The sequence below is a fragment of the Macaca nemestrina genome, chromosome 13, assembly GCF_043159975.1.
Source record: "Macaca nemestrina isolate mMacNem1 chromosome 13, mMacNem.hap1, whole genome shotgun sequence".
NCBI lineage: Eukaryota > Metazoa > Chordata > Mammalia > Primates > Cercopithecidae > Macaca > Macaca nemestrina.
In genome coordinates this window covers 53,379,161-53,399,016 of record NC_092137.1, presented here as the reverse complement: position 1 = coordinate 53,399,016, position 19,856 = coordinate 53,379,161, and the positions used below count along the sequence as shown (strand labels likewise).

Sequence of the window (19,856 nt, the reverse complement as noted above, 5' to 3'; positions counted from 1 at the left end):
CAGATTCCAAGTTGATCCTAATTCAAGATAAAGTCTAGATGCTTTGACTAATTTAGTCAAGGAATGTAATTACTTTGAGGCAAGGAGATTGAATCTTGCCCACTGAATTAAGGCATAGGCTTTAAATATACAATCAAGTTTTAAAATGTGTTATGTTGTTAAGGTAATATGTCTAGGCCATGAACTAAGTTTCCTGTTAATACAAACAGAACTGAAATCAGTAGAGGTTGAATGTTGAATCCAAAGTCACATATATGACAAGGGAAGGAGTTAGAAATTCTACCTGGGTCTTCAGTGTCTTTCCTCTATGGCAGGGATGACAAACACAAATGCTTTTAAGGGCCAAGCTGGGGCCTGCATGAAAAAATATCTCTCTCTCTATATTCACTTTTCTCTTAACTCTATAATAAAAAATCACTGTGCATGTGATGATAGATGGTAACATATATAGCTTAGAATCAAAGACAGAAAAGTTATATAAAAGCATGAAAGATTAAATTTCCCTGAGATCTTGACAGATTAAACAGCTGCTAATATTTGGTTAAGATTCTCTCAGCCCTTTTTCCATGTTCTCACATATACGTAAAAACATTAAAATATACATAAGGGGAATCATGTTATCTTGGATAGTTTCTCATATAATAAGTATGTATGTATCTAATCATTCTATAATATCTGAATACTTTTTCATTGTATATTTGTACCTTAAGTGGTAAATCATCTATTAATGGATACACAAGTTTACAATTTTTTTGTACTGAAATAAATCACACTGCAACATTCCCATTTATCTATGCTTTTTATAACTATTACTGCAGAGCCTAAGTTTCTATGCATTGAAATTTATATTTGGATTGCAAAAATGTCCTCCAGAATTCCCTAAATAATTGTTCTGAATTGTACTCTTAAAAAAAAAGCAAATTGATAAACTCATGCCATGGATTATTAAGGAAAGCTTGAATTACTCAGGGACATTTTTATTTTCAACAAAGACACTTGGAGAACAGAATGAATTGATTCAAGGAAAGAAATGTTAGAGATTTGATTTGTAGGTATTCTTCTAAAGTCCAAAAACAGAAACCTCAAGATACGCCACACAGCTAGTAAACTGATACATTTATGTGAGCTGAGAAACACGGTGTTAATGCAAAACTGAGCGGTAGTTAATCATTTCTCTTTTAACTTGCATGCTTTCCTCAAGGAATTTGTTAGGACCTTTCGTAGCTGGCTCTTATTTTGATTACTGGAATAATAAGAGGGCATGTATGAAATGATTCAGGCACTCGGAATACATAGAACTCTTTTTGAAACAGTAATTTATGCATTTAATCTTTCAATTTTACCTTCATTTAATGCTTATGTGAAGAATATCTCCTGATTAGCCCCTGGGATAAATCTGAAAAATGAACCATTATTACGAGGTAAATAAAAATAAAGGAGAACATGAAGAGAGAGCTATTTTGCATGGACATGGGACCAAAGAGCAGAATAGATTTGGGTAAGGAAAAAGAAAACTTGGTTGTTTTAGTGGAAGGAAGGTACACACTTATTCCAGGAAATAGAATGAAAAATTAGAATTTGACTTTCTGATCACTGTAATTACCAGTAATGGTCAATTGTAATTATTATAATTTAGAAAAATGAAGGAATCTAGCTGGCACTCAGACATTTAATTACCATGTTATGACCATATCATTTGGAAAGCTTTCATTTGCATTCTTGGAGATGAATAATTTCTTTTTGATTTAATGAGAAGAAAGCAAACTTCGTCTGCTTCATTTTATATCTTACAATCTGCTGGAGAAATGTCTCATTCATATTCCTTTTATGCAAATGATATGCATTATGATCACAGAGGTATAGCAACTTTTTCTCCCTTTTGTTGTAATTTCTCTTCTTTTGAGAGAAGCATGTGGTCCTCAGTGGCCTACATCTTACCACTAAATAGCAAGCTCTAGCTGCTAAGCATCCTCTAAAGTGGAACAACTTATTGGATAAAACATCATAGTATTTCTGTTTTGCATTACAGATTATACTGTTCTGCTGATAAGAGCTTTCTCATTTATTATGTCACAGCTTCCTTGTGAGAGAGTATGTATCCTTACTTTTCAGATAAGAAATGTGAGTCAGAGGCCGGGCGCGGTTGCTCACGCCTGTAATCCCAGCGCTTTGGGAGACCAAGGCAGGCAGACCACGTGGTCCGGAGATCCAGAGCATCCTGGCTAACACGGTGAAACCCCGTCTCTATTAAAAAAAATAAAATAAGATTACCTGGGCGTGATGGCGGGCGCCTGTAGTAGGCTGAGGCAGGAGAATGGCGTGAACCCGGGAGGCAGGGATTGCAGTGAGCCGAGATCGCACCACTGCACTGCAGCCTGGGAAAGAGAGAGACTCAGTCTCAAAAAAAAAAAAAAAAAAAAAAGAAATGTGAGTCAGAGAATTAAAAACTTTTCTCTTTTAATTTTCTCTTTTTTTCCTGTTCCAGTCTTCATTTATATGACATAAGAGAAAAGTCTAAATTTATTTTCCTAGAGATTATTCATTATGCCAGTGCCATTTATTAAAAGAAAATCTTTCCTCTTGAAATTATAATATCATTTTTATCATATATTCATTTATCCTATCCATTTGGATATGCGCATATATGTGTGTGTATACATAAGTATATGTACACAGGTATATGTACATATATTCTTTATGGACTCCCTTCGCTCTTATTTAAACACTGCAGTATTTTGATCACAACAAATTTATTGTCAGTTTAAATATTACATAAGGCGGATCTTTCTCCAACACATTGATACAAATAATATGAAGGAATCTCTAAAAATTAGTATAAAAATATAAAAATTCAATAGATGAATGGATAGCCGATATAAACCGATAATTTACAGAAGAATTGCCGTGACCTCAGTAACAGTTAAGAAATTGTGAATTATAATCCAATATGAAGCTGATTTTTACCTATTAATGAATGAAAAAGTAAGCATTAAAAAAACAAATGATCTCTTTTATAAGATTATGCATATTTTATGAGTATAGAATAAGCTGTGGAAGGTTATACATTATGCCTTGGAAAAAAAATGGGGTCATATTAATGAAGCAGAAATAAAAATGGAGATGAGATTATTAACTTAAAATATTTTTAACTTTCAAAAATATGTATTTTGCAATTTAAAAATTGAGTGTGATGAAAATTTGCGAAAGGGAAATTAGCGAACATCTAGAAAATTATAAAATGTTGACAGAAATTTAGAAGAATAAAGAAAGTTTTCGTGACATGTTTTAATTTGGATTCTCCAAAATTGGACACTGAAATAAAGATTTGTGTTCAAGTAGTTCATTTCAGAAGTGATACTGAAAAATTCTGTTATGGGAGTAGGAAAGTGAAACAGCATAGAAGGCAGTCAATTAGGGTATGTTACCCCGCCTTTGGCCACTGCATGTTATACTGGTCAAGGGCCAAAAGAGCTGAGGTATTTATGTTCCAATTCTAGTGATATGGACATTGATTCCAGAGGGAGGAATTAGCTAGTCTTTTGAAATGTAGTTCACATCAGAGTATTCCATCACTTTAAATAGAGTCCCATCCACAATTTTTAAACCTTAGTTTTAATCTCTCTCTCTCTATGTGTGTGTATGTGTGTGTGTTTTCTCTGTTACTCAAGTGAAATTTAACTGATACTCCACAGGTAAAATAAAGGGCCTCTAAGAAGAGAGACTGCAGTTTATTATGAATACCTTTATGCCTTTTCTTTTAACCCTCTTGCTGTCGTATTTCATATACATACACTTATATATTTACATCAGCTCCTATTTTCAGAAGACTTTTTTGGGTATTTGATTATTTTTTTTACTAGGCACAATATCTGTAACATTGTGAGGCTTTAAACACATTTCAGCATTTTAATATTTTCTTTTTAATATTCTCAAAATGAGCCAAGCACATTTGAAAGCTAAAAAATCTTTCTCAAATATATGTGGTTATCTGTTGCCCAGTTCTTGTAATTGAATTACAAATTGATTAATGTTCAGGAATAAATCTACTCTTGATTAAATTCTCATTTAAATGTTGGTGGCTTTGTTGTTGAATGAATGAAGGAAACATTTGAATTGATCTGTTTGATCAAGCTCTCTGGGTACTTGCCACATTCTTTGCTGGTCATTGATTTGATAACCAGCTGATTTCAAAATGACTGAGCAACAAGGTGATTTTTCTCTTCCTTCAGTGTCTCTTCTACAGTCAACCTGGTTTAGAGCCTGTTTATGATTATTTTTTCACTGTAATATAGTACAAGGTTGTTTTTATAATACTGTGTCCAATGGGTTATTATTTCCTAAGATTTGTAGAAACAGTGAAGTACGTTTGTGTGTGTGTATTTTGTTTTGTTTTAGAGAGAGGGTCTCGCTCTATCACTAGGATTAATGTGCAGTGATATGATCATAGCTCACTGCAGCTTTGAACTCCTGGACTTAAATGATCCTTCCCCCTCAGTGTCCTGAGTGCCTCGGACTATAGGCATGCATGACCACGCTTCACTAATTTTTAAATTTTTGTAGAAGTGGGGTCTTGCTATGTTGCCCAGGCTGGTCTTGAACTCCTGGCCTCAGGTGATACTCCCACCTCTGCCTTCCAAAACACTGAAATTACAGGCATGAGCCACAGCACCCAGCCTGATGCATTTGTGAAAGTTACCACAACAGGTGCAAAATTATGGCAAGTGGATGTGGTTAATAAGAGGGTAGGATTCAAAGATAATTTTTTATATCTAGGAAAAGGCTAGAGAAAAGCTATGTATACAAGAAATACTGGTAGTCTTATTAGATAAAAATAATTAAGACTTCCCTCTATAGGCCAAGAAGTATCAAACCCAACAAATCTCTTAGGTATTACAAATTGTAAATATCATTTCTGAAAATGGATTTAGGAATGATAACATGTTTAGAAAAAGAACCGAAATGCAAATAGTAATAATGAATTATGTGACTTACATCCACGGCTAGTAACCTTTGATTTTAAGAGATGTAAACTTCATTTTAATTCCTTATGTATTCACACTTCCACCAATTACAAACTTCGATGACCTAGTTTTGTTACATAACTCATTTCCCCAGGAAAACAAAAACAAACCTATGTCAGCTGAAGTGGACTTCACCTTCCCAGTATTCACTTTAATCCACATCAGTATGTTAAGAAGGTTGCTGGTCAAATAGTTATACTGCTGGGTAAAGTTCTGTAAATAGCCAGACCAGGCCCTCTACCTGGAGGAGTTTTAGTAACTAAAAACTCCTTATTGTGATAGAAATCCAGCTCAGCCTTACTTAACCAGTAAAGGGCATTTGTTTGCTCTAAAAAATGGCAAGTCCAGAGAAGGATAAAGCTTCATACTCAGATGGATTTAGAAATATAAATGAGGTCATAGGGTTGTTAATTGAAGTACTTTCTCCTCTCTTCTCTGCCCTTTTCTCTCCATCCCTCTCTTTCCCTTCCCTCTCTTCTCCTCCCCTCGCTTCTCCATCTGTCTTCTCCTTCTCTCTCTTTTAACCCCTTTTTCCTCTGTGTTGGCCTCGTCCTCTTCTGCTGAAGCCAGTCGTATAGCCCATGATCCATATCTGGTCAGTCGAACACACTGTGCCAATCTAGTGGCTTAAAAATAAACAAAAAACAACTATTTTATAATTTTTCATGATTCTGTGAGTCAGAAATTCAGACAGGACACAGAGGGGTGGTTCATCTCTTAGCCACTTAGTGACTATAGGAGTTTAAAAAGTCCAGGATGATTTCTTCGCTTACATGTTTGACGTCTAGTTAAAATGGGAGAAACATCCATAATGATGCTAAAATAATCATGGTGCGTTTTAGGTTTCATTGTTTTGACACAAAGTTTAATAAGGAAGCTATGATAGGATGTTATGTATTAAATTTTATTTCTCTATATGTGTATCCTTTTCAGTTATTCTAAATGACTTTGTACAAAGCACTACTGACTTTTCTTTTTGAAACTTTAATGTATATATGAAAATAATCATGTGGCTTAATTGATTGATCAGTGTGGTATCCATAACAGAAATTCAGTTATTAAATCATTTTTGCAATACTTGTGAATAAGGTAAGACACTACTGTGTCTTGGTGGATGAATGAAAAGTTTGATTTTTAAATAGAAGTTAATTTTGATTTGTTAGTAATTTAAAATGCTTATACTTGTAAGTGAAATTTGCCAAAATTTTTCTTTTTCTACTTTTGTTTGAGGATAGTATTAGGCATGGTATCTTCACAAAATTAATTAAACATACTTTCATCATTTTATCCTAGGTAAAAACGTGATATAGTCCTTTGAAACATTGGAAAAAATTACAATAAAACCATCTAGACCAGTAGCCATTTTTTGATGTAACATTTTAATAATGTTTCTTCTTCTTCTATGATTGTGGTTTTATTTTTTCTACTGCTAGATTCAATTTTTTTAATTTATTTTTTTGCAGAATAATTATTCATTTTATTGAGCTATAAATTTACTGTCACAGATTTTGTGTTGTAAAATCTGTGATTTTACAAAAATGTTGTTAAGTCTTTCTACCTGTCTTTATGTATTCAACTTTTAGCCAGCTTTGTACCCCAGGGGGATGTAAACAAAAAAATAGAAGTCTAAGCCCCGTGACAATCTGAATGGACCCCTTCTCTTGGCAAGGACATTCCAAGGCTAACCTGAGGGACTGGTTTAGTCCATGTTGTGGGGTAGGGGGTGGACATGCCTCATTATACCCTCTTCACTTTTGGAATTACTGATAGAACAGACTCTACATGTGGTGAGAAACATTTGCAGTCTGTTCTCTGAAGTCTGGTACCTTCATCTGCATGATAAAACTTTGGTCTCCACAACCCCTTATCATCATAACCCAAACATTCCTTTCTATTAATTCCAGCTCTTTAAGTAATAACTTAACTCTTTCAACCAGTTGCCAATCAGAAAAATTTTAAATCTACCTATAACCTGGAAGCCCCACCTGCACCCCACCCCTGTTTCAAATTGTCTGCCTTTCCAGAGTGAATCTTACAGTAAATCTGCAACCAATGTGGGCACATTTTCTCATGGTCTCCAAGGGCTGCGACATGGGCCATCATCACTCATATTTGGCTCAGAATAAATCTCTTCAAATATTTTTTGGAGTTTGACTCTTCATCAACAAGGGTGACCTATGTGGACTACATCATTGAGACCCCTTACCCTCTGTCTTTCTGTTGGGTTCAGTTAATGGGGATGCCCTTCAGGATGCTGGAGGTCAGAGAGAGGCTGGGTACTTACTACCCTTGCTCCTTTGCTTCAGTTTAATTGAAAGTGTCACTGAATATTTCCTTTTACTCAACATTCTCCTTGAGTATTGCACCAAGCTTTGTGGTTTCCCTATACCTTGCACAAAGCTTATACTAAACCCTTCTTGAATTATCTTAATTGGTATGTGCCATTTCCTGATGATATAGAATTGAAGATAAAGTCTCTTGATGTTTTATATCCCTTTTTGTCTTTATGGTGGTTAATTTTATGTATCAACTTGAATGAGACGTGGAATGCCCAGATATTCGGTCAAATGTTATTCAGGGCATGTCTGTGAAAGTGATCCAGGGTGAGATTAACACTTGAATCAGAAGACTTATAATCTGTGTAAAGCAGATTGTCTCTAATGTGGGTGGGCTTATCCAATCAATTGAAGACATAAGTAGAACAAAAAGTCTGAGTTGGAGGGAACTCCTTCCTGATTGCTTAAGCTGGGACTCCTTTTCTTTTCTTTCCTTTTCTTTCCTTTTCTTTTCTTCTCTTTTTCCTTTTCCTTTTCTTTTCTCTTTTCTCTTTTCTCTTCTCTTCTCTTCTCTTCTCTTCTCTTCTCTTCTCTTCTCTTCTCTTCTCTTCTCTTCTCTTCTTTTCTTTTCTGTTGTTTCTTTTTATTTGCCTTCAGACTTGAACTAAAAAATTGGCTCTCCTTAGGTCTTAACTTTGCCAGCTTTTGGTCTGGAACTATACCATCAGCTCTCCTGGGTCTCCAGCTTGCTTACTATAGATCTCAGAACTTTTAAGTCTTTATAATAACATAAGATTATTTCTTATAATAAATATCTTTGATGTAACAGCTACCTGGACATGCGGAAGCAGTTTGGAAATGGGTAATTTCCAAACTGGGTAGAGGCTGGAATATTTTTGAGGTGTGTGCTAGATGTATGGATGTTAAATGTGATTCAGTGAGACTAAGCAATATGAAATATGATAACTGGAGGAAAGATGATTCTTGTTATGAAGTGGTGAAACCACCTTTGCAAAGATTATGACAGAGAAGTCTAGTATGGCTGACTCCATCTTACGTCTACCCTCACAGGCTGGCTGTCTTTTCCCATTCCTGGGTGTAGGCCAAGGTAACTATGGGAGGAATTTCATTTATAGTTTAACTTTGAAAAAAAAATTATAATTTTCTCTCCCTATAACTGACCGTCTCCTTCTTTGGGGACTAAAACCCCCTTTGTAAGTCTAATAAAAGGCCACAGGATTAGGATTATAGAAGGGACCTTAATTCTGTTAAAATGTAGGTGTAGCTTGCCTTTCTATAATCATTTACAGAAATGAAAGTCACAAGATTTGTAACTTTCCCAGTTGCTCCTATAGATAACATTACTATTGTAGGACTTAAGATTGGTCTTTTGAGATATTTTTTTCTGACTTTTGCATTCTGGTGACTGGCTGACTGTACCTGGACCTGTGACTCATGACTCAACTGGTCCTGTGGCCCCTCCCCAGACGCTGACTAAGTGCGTGAGGACTGTTTTCCACACCCCTATGATTTCATCTCCAACCAGTCAACAGCATCCATTCCCTAGTGCCCTGCTTGTCATATTATCTATAAAATGACTAGCCTCTGAGTTCTTAGGAAAGCTGATTTGAATAATAAACTCCTATCTACTGCTTGGCTATCCCTGAATTAATTAAACTCTTTTTCTACTGTAATACCACTATCTTAGTGAACTGGTGTGATGGTTAATACTGAGTGTCAACTTGATTGAATTGAGGGATACAAAATATTAATCCTGGGTGTTTCTGTGTGGGTGTTGCTAAAAGAGATTAAAATTTGAGTCAGTGGGCTAAGGAAGGTAGATCCATCCTTAATCTGGTTGGCATAATCTAATCAGTGTCCAGCAAATATAAAGCAGGCAGAAAAATGTGAAGAAGCGAGATGGGCCTACCTTCCCAGCCTACATCTTTCTCCTGTGCTGGATGCTTCCTGCCCTCGAACATCAGACTCCAAGTTCTTCAATTTTGAGACTCATACTGGCTTCCTTGCTCCTCAGCTTGCACACTGCCTATTGTGGGACCTTGTGATCATGTAAGTTAATACTTAATAATTAATAAACTCGCCTTCATATACACACACACACACACACACACACACACACACACACACACACACACACACACACACACACACACACACACACACACACACACACACATCCTATTAGTTCTGTCCCTCTAAGAGAACCCTGACTAATACAATTGGTCTTACCTGTGCAGAAAGCAAGAACCCATCAGGCAATTGCAGTTGCATAGTAATTGGCTTAACTCTGTTCTAGTGTTTATGGAAGGTAGAACTTGCAAGTATTAGAAATGGATATTTAGTTGAGAAGATTTCTAAGCCTAGTGTTGAAGAAGTGGCTTGATTCCTCCTTACTGCTTATAATAAAGTGAGAAAAGAAAAGGAAGAATTACAAAAGAAGTTGTTAAGAAAAAAGAACCACAACTTGAAGATTTAGAAAATTCTCTATCTGTATTGTAACAAATGAGAAAACATGTTCTGAAGGCAATACAATGGTGTTGCTAGACTTACTCGATAAAAGAGTTTATGTGATTATATGAGCAGAAACACTACCAGTATGAACTGAATAAGAAAAGAGACAAAAATGAGGAAAGGCTGTCAGACTTCTTGGATCTGACAGGATGGCATGATAGAGCCATTTGTCTGTGAATGTGTACTATAATTTAAGAAGAGGAAAAAATGACCTCAAAGTTGATTCATAGGTCATCAGTCCCACTGTTTCAATTTCAAAGTCCTCCACCTGAAACCGTGAAGACAGGACTGCCCTACAGAACCTTAGTAAGCCTTGTAAGGCTGCCTAGAGGCTTGGCGGGAGGACCTGGCCTGGCAGAGCTGTGAGGGCAGGATCCCCACCCACAGCTGTGGGGTGATGCTGTTGCCCTAGGGTGCCTGGAGAGCAGAGCACTAAACCAAAGAGGGTTACTTTTGGGTCTTAAGATTTTTTTTTTTTTTTTTTGAGACAAAGTCTCACTTTGTCACTCAGGCTGGAGTGCAGTGGTGTGGCCTCAGCTCACTGCAACCTCCACCTCCCAGAATCAAGTGATTCTCCTGCCTCAGCCTCCCGAGTAGGCGCGCGCTACCACACCCTGCTAATTTTTAAATTTTTAGTAGAGATAGAGTTTTGCCATGTTGGCCAGGCTGCTCTGGAACTCCTGACTTCAGGTGATCTACCCACCTCGGCCTCCCAAAGTGCTGGCATTATAGGCATGAGCCACTGCACCCGGCCTTGAGTCTTAAGATTTAATGAAATTTGCTTTACTAGGTTTTGGACTTGCTTGAGACCCTTTACTCCTTACTTCCTCCTGATTTCTGCCTTTTGGAATGGGAATGTATATTGTAAAACTATCCCACTATTGTACTTTGGAAGCACATAACTTGTTTGGTTTCACAGGTTCATAGCTGGAGTGGAATTTTGCCTCATGATGAATATTACCTAGAGTCACTCATATCTGATATAGATGATATTTAGCTTAAACTCCACACTTTAGACTTGATGCTAGAATTATTAAAGATTTTTGGAGGTATTGAGTTAGAAGAATATATTTTGTATGTGAGAAAGTCATTAATTTGGGGGAGCAGGCGTGGAATGCTGTAGGCTGAATTATATCCCTCCAACATTCTTACGTTGAAGCCCCAACCTGATGTGACTGTATTTAAAAATAGGACTTTTAAAACAAGCATATGAAGAAAGCTGAATATCACTGATCACTAGAGAAATGCAAATCAAAACCACAGTGAGATGCTATCTCACACCAGTCAGAATGTCAATTATTAAGAAGCCAATAAACATCAGATGCTGGCAAGGTTGTGGAGAAACAGGAACGCTTTTACACTGTTGGTGGGAATGTAAATTCATTCAACCATTGTGGAAGACAATGTGGCAATTACGCAAAGATTTAGAACCGGAAATACCATTTGATCCAGCAATCCTATTACTGGGTATATACCCAAAGGAGTATAAATCATTCTTTTATAAAGATATATGTATGCATATGTTCATTGCAGTACTATTTACAATAGCAAAGATATGGAATCAACCCAAATGCCCATCAGTGACAGAATGGATAAAGAAAATGTGGTATGGATACACCATGGAATACTATGCAGCCGTAAAAAGGAATGTGATCATGTTGTTTGCAGGGACAAGGATGGAGCTGGAAGCCATTTCATCAGCTAACTAATGCAGGAACAGAAAACGAAACACCACATGTTCTCACTCATAAGTTGGAGTTGAATGATGAGAACTCCACACTTTAGACTTGATGCTAGAATTATTAAAGATTTTTGGAGGTATTGAGTTAGAAGAATATATTTTGTATGTGAGAAAGTCATTAATTTGGGGGAGCAGGCGTGGAATGCTGTAGGCTGAATTATATCCCTCCAACATTCTTACGTTGAAGCCCCAACCTGATGTGACTGTATTTAAAAATAGGACTTTTAAAACAAGCATATGAAGAAAGCTGAATACACACTGGGGTCTGTTGGGGTTGGCTGGGATGCTGAGGGAGACAGAACATCAGAGAAAATAGCTAATGCATGCTGGGCTTAATACCTAGGTGATGGGTTGACAGGTGCAGCAAACCACCATGGCACACACTTACCTATGTAACAAACGTGCATATTCTGCACGTGTAAAATAAATAATAAATAAAAATAGGGCTTTTAAAAGGTAATTAAGGCTAAATGAGGAAATAAGAGTGGAATCCTATATCAATGGGATTGGTGGCCTTATGAGGAGAAGAAGAGAGAGAGATCTCTGTCTGTTTTCATACACACATATCTAGCAAAGGTGATGTGAGCACACAACACGAAGGCACCTGTTTGCAAGCTAGAAAGAGAGTGCTTACCAGAACTCGACCTTGTTTCCACTCCCCTCCCCACCTTCTCCCTCCCTTCCCCCTCCCTTCCCCCTCCCTTCCCCACCTCCCCTCTCCCCTCCGCTCTCCTCTCCTGGTTATTTAATAATACTTTGAATTGAACATCTTGTTTATTTTCTGCCTCCTTCTGGCACTCAAATTTGGCAAAGATAAAAAATGTTATTGGGATACTCCTTTCATTGCTTACAACTTCAGCTGCAACTTACAAATTTTAACAATTTGTAAAATTTGTATTGATGCAATCATTGTTAAGGAGAAGAGATCCTTCTGAAACCCTCTGTCTTTGTCTGATTTCTGTTTCTGTCATCAAATCTCCTTCTTGTCTGTCCTGCCTCCTTCCTTCACTTCTGTGGATTTTTGTGATTACATTGGGCCTACACAGCTAATTTGAGATAATATCCCTGTCTCAACATCCTTAATTTAATCACTTCTGCAAAGTCACTTTTAACATGTAAAAAACATATTCATAGGCTTCAGGAATTAGGATATGAATATCTTTGGGAGGCTACTATTCTGCTTACAACACCTCTTGTTTTCAGAACTCTTTTTTGTAAACCTTTCATGAATGAGATTGTATAACTACATTGCTACACTCATTAGCTTTTCATCATATGTGAAATGTAAATGTGCTGATCTGACATTATCGTCCATTTCTCAAATCTCAGAAAAATATTCAATAAATGGAATATTAGAATCACTATGTGACTGCCTAATAGCTTTGGCATTTGGATGACTCAGTTATGTTTCAATACTGGAGTCTTTAGGTTTTGGTATATTAGTTTGAAATTTTTCATGTTTGAAAATGTGCCAAAAAGTAATATATTTCTAATAAAAATGATTGCTAATTTGCTAATGAAAAAGGAAAATTATAAACTAACTGTAGATTTTTGCAAAGGTAGAAGTATTAATTAATTAACCCTGGTAAGGTTGGTAAGCTGGTAAGGAAATGTATGACACGGTGTTTGTTGAAGATACAGATGAGCCGCATTTTATATGTATTGTTTTTCTAATTTTGACCTCCAGAATAACTAATATATGAACAATGTATATAATTGGTACATTTTATTTATTTTTAAAGATATACATTGGCCTCAAAGGACTGTTGGCTGAAAGTGCTTAATATCAATCTTTATTTTCTTCGTAGTTCATCAAACAGAAGTTTCTGGTCATCCTCTTTTAAAACATTTTTGTATTCTCTCATTGACAGGGAAAATATTTATTTATCCTAGCACTGAATACTTTACTAGCTGAACGTCTGGCACTGTTAAAAGTAAAAATGGGTTCTGAAGGCTCTGTTTTTTTCACACAAAGGCTCTGTTTTTATCTCAGACAGGTCTGGCCAAAACAACAGCAGCATAAGTGTCTTGTGAGTATTCAATCATTTTTTGAAAACTAGATTCACCACTGCAAATCTTCTAAAGGTCAAAGGCATGAAAAGATATGGAGGTAAAACCAAACCAAAACAAAATCTTAAGTTATGTACTGATCTTCATGGCCTTCCAGTTTAGTTACACAGAGATTAGAGTCAAAATGTGACCTAAAAGGAGGGGTCCAAAATAAAGCATAACTTCTTATTTTTAATAGAGTGTCATTAGGAGAATACCATAGTTCTTAATAGCAAGGATATTACATGACTTCAAATGGCCAAATTGGAGGGGTCTAAGTCAATAATTATTTTTATTGTTAAATATTAAATGTGGGAAAGTAAACACTCTGCTAAGCCAAAAAATAAAGAGCTATGGAGGCTGTAGGATGGGGACACCTTTTCCAGAAGGTAAAGTAGTGCATGAGGTTGATAGTATTAGCTTCAAAAGTATGAACCTTTGGCATAATTTCCACTCAGTCAAAATAAAAGTGAAAAATAGGCAGAAGATATAGAGGAAGAGAAATAGGAAAACTCAGAATGGGGGATGATCTTGAGCCACTTAGAAGCCTCCTAATTTGTATAATTTTTTTAAAGTTTGCTGTTAGTTACCGATCCTGCTTATTTTGGAAACAGTGTATTGTTAGGTGAGGATGAATATGCTCCTTTAAAAAAAAGTCTAAAGCTATTTCAATGGTGCAATTTTGAAGGATTTCAGTGACAAATATTTAAGTATGAACAGAGAAATATTTATAACATATGGAGATTAAAATGGATAAATATATAACAAACATTTGCATATGAATACTCCATTTGATAAACTGAGTGTTAACAGAAATCATTAAAGACCTGATTCCTCCCTCACCAATCTGGTCCTCCTTTCTCCACTCATAAATAACTATGGCCTCAATTGTTATCATGGAATCCTTTTGCTCACCTTGATAATGTTACTCATTGTTTAGGTTTGCATGCTTTGTTATTTAAAAAATTTAGAACATTTAATAGACAAAGGTTGTATGTATTCAAGATGTACAACATGATGATTTGATATATGTATACATTGTGTAATGATTATCACAATCAAATTAATGAACACATCTGTAACTACCCAGCCTTTACATAGGATCCCCGTAAATTATTCATCTTATAACTGTAATTTTGGACCCACTGATCAACATCTCTCCATTTCCCACACCTCCCAGTCACTGGCAACTACTGGTCTACTCTGTTTGTATGACTTTATCTTAATGCCACATACAAGTGTGTAGTCACCTGAAGGTTGCTTTTTAAAATAATTAATGGATTTCTAAGGCTCATGCTTGTGTTTTTCTATAGGCTGTGCAATGGCATAGTAGAGTATTCTAGTCTATGAATAGCCAGCCATTTATTAAGCCACGATTCTGTTCATGGATATTTGGGTTGCTTCCATTATTTTTTGTTATATTGTAAAACAACATTGCTAGGAATATTTTTGGATGTGCCTTCTGGTACGCAGAGGAATGAGTTTTCTTTCGTGTACCTGAGCAGGAGTAACATTTCTGTTAATGCTTTTCAATTATCTGAATATGCCAAATTGTTTTCTAAGTGGTTTTCCTGCCACTAGCAGTCTACAAAGATTCTTAATTCATGTCCTTATGAACATGGTATTATCAAATAATTTAGTTTTTTTTCATCAGGTGGATATAGAATATTATCTCTTTGGAGACTTGCATCAGTATTTTCCTAATTACTAATGAGATTTAGTATTTTTTGTATGCTTATTGTTCATTTTCTTAGTGTGTTGGATCTTTTCATATTTTTCTGTTTACTTTCTATTTTGGTTCTTGTCTTTTTCTTATTGATCTACAGAAGTGCTTTATATGCTTTTTTGTTTTTAACTTGATAGTGCTTCCTCTATGATTTTTATATACCAAATAAGCCAAATATGTCTTTTTTGGACTTCAGGGGACCTTTTTCATTTCAATAGTTTTTGGGGTACAGGTGGTTTTTTGGTTACATGGATGAGTTCCTTTGGAAAAATTTCTGGGATTTTGATGTACCCATTGCCCGAGCAGGGTACACTGTACTCAGTATGTAATCTTTTATCCATCACCTTCCTCCTACCCTTCCCACCACCAAATCCCCAAAGGTCATTTTATCATTCTTATACCTTTGCATCCTCATAGCTTAGCTCCCACTTGTAAGTGAGAACATAAGATATTTGATTTTCCATTCCTGAGTTACTCCACTTAGAATAATGGCCTCCTGCTCCATCCAAGTTGCTGCAAATGACATTATTTTATTCCTTTTTATGACTGAGTAGTATTCCATGGTGTATATATACCACATTTTCTTTGTCCTCTTGTTAGTTGATGGGCACTTAGGTTGGTCTCATGTTTTTGCAATTGCAAATTGTGCTGCTATAAATACGCATGTGCAAATGCATTTTTCATATAATGACTTTTCCTCTAAGTAGATACCCAGTAGTGGGATTGCTGGATCAAATGGTAGTTCTACATATCTTTCTTTAAGGAATCTCCATACTGTTTTTCATAGTGGTTGTACTAGTTTACATTCCCACCAGTAGTGCAAAAGTGTTGCCTTTTCACCACATCCAAGCCAACATCTATTTTTTGATTTTTCTATAAAAAATTATGGCCAGTCTTGCAGGATTAAGGTGGTATCTTGTTGTGATTTTATTTGCATGTCCCTGATATGTGTGTGTGTGTGTATATATGTACCCTGATTATTATTTATATATATATTTATTTATATTTTTTATATATATTATATATATATATTCCCTGATTATTATTTCTTCTACTTTTAGTCTCTCCTTCACTCACTAATATATATCAGCTGTGTCTTAAACCAAGTTTTCATGTATATATGAGTGTGCAACTGGATTCTCCATTCTGTGCTATTGCTCTTGTAATCTTTTTCTGAAATGTTACTAAACTATTTGAGTTAATATAGTTAGTTAATATAGCTTTAGGAAAAAACCTTGGTATATAGTATGACTATAAAAATTGTAAATTGCCAAAAAATTATGTTGTTGAGACATCGTTCACATTAAATGATATATATCGATTTAGGGAAAACTGATAATAACATACTGCAACATTTTATTAATATTAACAGTCTCACCATTTACTTAGGAATTTAGAAGTGTGTATCTGTGGTGTTTTAAATTTTTCCTTAATTATCTTACATGTTTTCTGTGATATTTTATTATTTCTGCCTGCTACTATAACTAGTATCTTTTTGTAAATCACATATTCTATCCGTGGTGTCATTATACACTTGATTAACTTTGCATTTAAATATTTTATATCTGGCAAACTCACTCTGTTATTATTCTTTTGGTTTTATGTTTGTTTAGTTATAACTGTGAATAAAACTACATTACTTTCTAGTCATTCTACTTTTTATTTTCTATATTTCTTATCTGTTGAATCAGAGGATGATTGAATACAGATGATCATTTTCCTAATTAAAAGAGGATAACATATCACTATTAAAAATTATGTATCTTGTAGGTTTTATTAAGCTTTTCATTCTTAGACTAAGGAATTTTTTGTATTTAAAAGTTGATAAAAATTGTGCATACTTTATTAAATTTTTAACTGATGCATAATAACCATACATGTTTATATGGTACATATTTATAGGGTACAATATAAAGTTTCAATATATGTATATGTTATGTAATAATCAAATCATGGTAATTAGCAAATACATCACGTCAAATAGTAATCATTTCATTGTGATGAGAATATTCAAAAATCTTTCTTCTAGCTATTTAAAAATATACAGTACATTATTGTTAACTATAGTCACCCTAGTGTGCAATAGAAGACCAGAACTTATTCCTCCTATCTAACTATAACTTTGTACCCATTGACCAACCTTCTTTCCTCATTCCCTCCCTACTACCCCAGCCTTTGGTAATCACTATTCTCTCTATTTCTATGAGATAAATTTTTAGATTCCACATATGAGTGAAACCATGCAGTATTTGTCATTCTGTGTTTGGCTTATTTCACTTAACAAAATGTCTTCCAGATTCATCTATATTGTCACAAATGACAGAATTTCCTTCCTTTTAAAGGTTGTGTAATATTCTATTGTGTAGACATACCACATTTCCTTTAATCCATTGATCTGATGAAACACACCTAGGATGTTTCCATATCTCAGCTATTGTGAATACTGCTGCAATAATTATGAGAGTGCATTCATCTCTTCAACATACTAATTTCATTGTTCGGACATATAGCCAGTAGTGGGATTGCTGGATCATATGGTAGCTCGGTTTTTAATATTTTGAGAAACCTCCATACTGTTTTAACTGTTGTGAGGTGATATAGCTCATTGTGGTTTTTTGTTTTTGTTTTTGTTTTGTTTTTTGAGATGGAGTTTCACTCTTGTTGCCCAGGCTGGAGTGCAATGGCACAATCTCAGCTCACTGCAACCTCCGTCTCCTGGGTTTAAGTGATTCTCCTTTCTCAGCCTCTCAAGGAGCTGGGATTACAGGCATGCACCACTATGCCTAGCTAATTTTGTATTTTTAGTAGAGATGGGGTTTCACCATGTTGGTCAGGCTAGTCTCAACGTCTTGACCTCAGGTGATCTGCCTGCCTCACCCTCCCAAAGAGCTGGGATTATAGGCATGAGCCACCACACCTGGCCTCATTGTGATTTTGATTTGCATTCCCCTGATGATTTGTGATGCTGGACATTTTTTCATATACCTGTTGACTATTTGTCTGTATTTTATTGAGAAATTTCTGTACAAGTCTTTTCTTCTACTTCCAAAATTAAATTATTATTATTATTATTACTATTGAACTGTTTGAGTTCCATGTATAATCTGGATATTAGCCCCCTGTCAGATGTATAGTTTGCAAATGTTTTCTCCCAATCTGTAAATTGCCTCTTCATTCTGTTATTTCCTTAGCTATGCAGAGCATTTTAGTTTGATGCAGTCTCATTGTCTATTTTTGCTTTGGTTATCTGTGCTTTTGAGGTCTTATCCAGAAAATCCTTGTCCAGACCAATGTCCCTATGTTTCCCTCTAGTAGTTTCATGATTTCAAGTCTCACATTTAAGTCTTTAATTCATTTTGAGTTAATTTTTATATTGTGAGAGTTAGGAGTCTAGTTTTATTCTTCTGCTTGTGGGTGTTCAATTTTCTCAGCACCATGTATTGAAGAGACTATCCTTTCCCCAGTTTTGTTCTTGACAACTTTATCAAAAATCAGTTAGGCGTAGATGCATTTCTGAGCTCTTTGTTCTATTCCATTTGCCTACATATCTGATTTTATGACTGTACCAAACTATTTTGGTTACTGTAGCTCTGTAGTATGTTTTGAAGTCAGGCAGTGTGATACCTCCAGCTTTGTTCTTTTTGCTCAAGATTGCTTTGGCTATTCAAGGTCTTTTATGATTTCATAAAAACTTTAGAATTTTTTCTATTTCTATGAAGAATGTAATTGGTGTTTTGATAAGGATTATATTGAATCTGTAGATTGCTGTGTGTAGTATGAGCATTTAGCAATATCAATTCTTCCAATCCCTTAACATGGGATATCTTTCCATTTATTTGCATCCTCTTCAATTTCTTTCATAATTGTTTCATAGTTTCAGTATAAAAATTCTTCACTTCCTTGGTTAAATGTGTTCCTAAGTATCTTACTTTTTTAGCTATTTTAAATGAGATACTTTTTTGATTCCTTTCTCAGATAGTTAGCTATTAGTGTATAGAAACACTACTAATTTTGTATGTTGATTTTGTATCCTGCAATCTTACTGAATACATTTATTAGTTCTAACAGCTTTTGGTGGAGTCTTTAGGATTTTCTTTATATAAGATCATGTCATCTGCAGGCAGGGATTTTGATTTCCTTATTTCCTATTTGGATAGCTTTGTTTGTTTGTTTGTTTTGTTTTGAGATGGAGTTTCACTCTTGTTGCCCAGGTTGGAGTACAGTGGTGCAATCTTGGCTCACCACAAGCTCCGCCTCCTGGGTTCAAGTGATACTCCTGCCTCAGCCTCCTGAGTAGCTGGGATTACAGGCATGCGCCACCATGTCTGGCTAATTTTGTATTTTTAGTGGAGATGGTGTTTCTCCATGTTGGTCAGGCTGGTCTTGAACTCCCGACCTCAGGTGATGCGCCTGCCTCAGCCTCTCAAAGTGCTGAGATTACAGGCGTGCAATTGCTCTTGTTAGGATTTTCAGTACTATGTTGAATAGAAGTGGTAAAACTGGCCGTTCTT

General features: G+C 35.5%; 1 long non-coding RNA gene across 1 annotated transcript in view; it reads left to right on the top strand.

Moving 5' to 3' along the window:
* Positions 1–19,856, top strand: part of LOC112423704 (uncharacterized) — a 286,260-nt gene that overhangs the window by 227,337 nt on the left and 39,067 nt on the right. The window lies entirely within an intron of this gene.